This window comes from Magnolia sinica, chromosome 5, assembly GCF_029962835.1.
Source record: "Magnolia sinica isolate HGM2019 chromosome 5, MsV1, whole genome shotgun sequence".
NCBI lineage: Eukaryota > Viridiplantae > Streptophyta > Magnoliopsida > Magnoliales > Magnoliaceae > Magnolia > Magnolia sinica.
Window position 1 is genome coordinate 59971075 of NC_080577.1, and position 3646 is coordinate 59974720.

Consider the following 3646-nt stretch of genomic DNA (forward strand, 5'->3'; position numbering starts at 1 on the left):
TCAGATGCAACAATTAAAAAAAGTAGAAAATTTGTATTTTTCATGAATTCAAACATAAAATTGAAGAACTTGACAAGAATCCGCCTTCTGAAGGATGCTCAAATCCTGAATCTACAATGGGCTCGAAGAAGCTCCGGCTTTAGAATGAAATCTCTGAATTCCAACATAGCCCCTACATAATGGAGAAAACAAAGAATAAAGACATGAAGGATGCTATCAAAAGCAATCTCAAGACAGAAAGCTCAATCAATAGCATGTAAGCATTTAACTTCGCATAAAACTTGAAATTCCGATGAAGGCAAAAAAATAAAAAATAAAAATTTTGATGACTCAATATCTGAAAACATGGTAGCATAAAACCTACACCAAACTAAGGCTTGCATTCTTGAACCTGGTGACTCAGCTCAAAATCTCATCGGGTCAACTGAGTCATCTCGCTGACTTGATGAATCCAAAGACCTACACCAAAGATGTTAAAGAAAGATCAAATACTATCTTCAATACCTTGTTTTCCTTTCTTCTTCTGTGTTGCATTCCGGGAACCCTTATCCCATAGATGTAACATCCAACATATAACTTCCAACCTATTAAGTGAATGAAACATCCAAAACTTTCAATAAGTTGGCCCACTATGAGGATCGCGTAGTGTAAAAATCATCCCATTTATTCATCATATATATGGGTTACACCTAGAAAACAATGTCTTACCATTGATAAATACCAAAATAGAAGGGGGTCGTCGGCTCTATCAGTGATGTAGCTGCAGTAACCATAGCACGTTTAAAGACATTGAGTGTTGATTGGTACAAACTAGTGCAACACATCTGAAAGTATTGAGGAACATTACAGCCCCTAGGCAATGAGCAATTACCTGACCATCCATTGCCTTTATGCCCTGCTTCATCTCTTCAATCATAGGGCATGTGACAAACCTAAAGCCCTTCAAATATCCTAATGTTCGGTCAGTTACCACCTTAGTTGATACATGACACGATACATATACAATGGCATGGATTTTATTACTCTTACACAAACCTTGAACAATTAACCAAATTTTACTACATACCTGATTTTGGGCATGCATCAGTTCTGCTTCTGAAATTTACTACAAACTTAGAATTTTATTCTAAAGAAAAAGAAATTCCAAATCAAGATTTTTCTTAAAAATGAAAGCCAGAAATAAAATAAAACATAAATAAAAATCAATATATATATATATAGGTGTGCTGTGTTCAACTCATGCAAAACACAAGGATTGTTACTAATTGCATTGGAATAATTACTCCAATGTCAATAACCCATCAATATCTCATGACAGGTGGTTGTGTCCAACTCACAAGTGAGATAAGAATAGGACCTTCTTATTCTTACCTCAGTTATGATTTGTAGCATCAAAAGTGGGAAATGATAGCTTGCATAAAGGCAGGTTATGTTTTCTACTCTACCCCAAAGAGAAAATGGGTCAAACCTTAGCCTGTGCTTGGCCCAGTTTACATTCGTGGAATTGTATTCTTATGATGCACTTAGAGAGTTTGAGTAAAAAATTGGCATTATTGTGGTATGAAATGAGCATAAAATAAAATGGAAATTGGGAGAATATCAGGTAAGAGAGTTGGTATAAATGATTTACCATTGCAACCTCTTCATAGTTATTAGTTAATAAAGATAGCTTCTTCAATCCACCACCTGAAGTCAAAGCAACTTCCCCTGCTACACCTTGAAACACATTGCACTAGACATACAATAAGCTACCAACTGGTTTCCCCAACTGATTGTCAATGGTAGGCATTCAATCCCATTTATATGTAGTAAATAGCTGTTTCTGATGGTTTTTGTGGTAAAAAGACACACACATTTATATGTAGTGAAAAAAGAAAACATGTTAGCCTAACCTGCCTGACCTTAAACAACAAAAAGAAAAGAAAAAAATGAAAAAAAAAACAGCAAATTCTAAAAAAGACAATAAATACTTCCATATATATAAACAAGTTACATACATGTTGTCATAAAAAAAAAAAAAAAAAAAAAAACATGCTTATAATAATTTCAAGCATGAGCATAAAAAGCAAACCACAATAATAATAATAATAATAATAATAAAAGGCACAAAATGCCCAAAAATGTCCAAAGATGCCTGAATCAACTTTTCTTTCCTTACTCCTTCAAGCATGAGCACAAGCAACCTAATCATGTATCATTTACAATAAAAATAAAAAAGATAAGAAAAAATTGATAAAAAAAAATTAGTGGAAAAAAGGGGTTAAAACATGCATAACAGGAAAATCATCCAAATGGGCCCTAATAGAACACGCATTAAATATGATTGGGTTAATTGGGGCCCATTACATTGAAAATACAAAACAAAAGAAGAGACCCAAAAAATAAAAAATGATTATTTATCTGTCTTGCATGTTTTTCCCAATTCCCAAAGTGATCCATTCAACTCAAATTCATCAAACACCTTTGAATTTTGTATTTGATATGAAAATAGGCATATAGATTTGGTCAAAACCACAGTATAATCTTCCTCCAAGCTCAAGGTGAAGAAAAAAGAATTTTAAAAAAATGGAAAACATTCAGTTATGTCAATTGATCCAACTGTTGTATTCTGATGAAGACCAATAATCCTTCTCTGCATAAAAGGAATGAGAATACAACCAACAAATGCAATTGCTTCCCAAATAGGTATAAATTCCTTGTTGATGCAAACTAGTTGCATTCTCCAATCTACAATTTATTCAAACTAGCCTTAAGACAAACTATTTTACCTTTCTCAACATTTATAAATGGCATTTTAAGAAACATTGTTTCCTTCATTTCTATTTCCATGAAGCCAAATAGGCAGTCCTGACCATTGGTCTGTTACATTCTTCCTTGTGTAGAGTATTAAATTCTTTTAGCTGGGACAATTCTAGCCTTTTTATTGTGGCAAAAAAAAAAGAAGAAGAAGAAAGAAAAGAAAAGAAAGTACATTTTGGTTGAAAGTTAGAGTGCTGGTCTCCATCCAAATGAAATTTATCCAAAGATTGGTGCCTGTGAATTTCCCATCACGGATATTTTCAGGCCTTCATCAATTTGTAGTTCGATGCAATAGGCCAATGGTCTGGATTACAGAACTATGGGTCCCATTGTGGAATATAATGTTTGTCCTTGCACAACTACCAATTGGAATGTAAAATCTATAAACAAGAAACACTACTCTTAAAACAACATGAATGCAATTAAAATCTACAAAAAAAAAAAAAAAAAGATAAGTATTAAATAGGTGCATATAAGGAAAAAAATTTTCCAATAAATTTAAATTTTCGAACATACCAACTAATCCAACCATATGTCGAAGAAGAGAGGCAACATGCACATGGAGAGAGGAAATGAACCTTTCCAACTGTTTTTTGCTGCAACTAGAGGGTAGAGAAACAGGAACAAATCTTGAAGATTTTATACAATGCCTTGTAAACAGCAAAGCTAAAACAGTTTGACAAAAAAAAAAAGAGTATAATAAAATTTCTAAAGACCTGCATACACGCATTCACTTTGCTACTACAAACATGTAAATAGTCTAAACCAGAGTTTAATCAATTACTGTGCATGAGGAGCCATGCCATTTACATTCTTAAAATGATGCCTGACAATAATGACCGGAGTC

General features: G+C 33.2%; 1 long non-coding RNA gene across 1 annotated transcript; it reads right to left on the bottom strand.

The window, feature by feature from the left end:
* Positions 1-738: 738 nt before the first annotated feature.
* On the bottom strand, positions 739-1768 carry LOC131247323 (uncharacterized). The gene is made up of 3 exons (XR_009171637.1): positions 1631-1768; positions 872-1126; positions 739-760 (listed from the first exon to the last, which is right to left on the bottom strand). It is a non-coding gene; the product is annotated as an uncharacterized LOC131247323 (long non-coding RNA).
* Positions 1769-3646: the final 1878 nt, after the last annotated feature.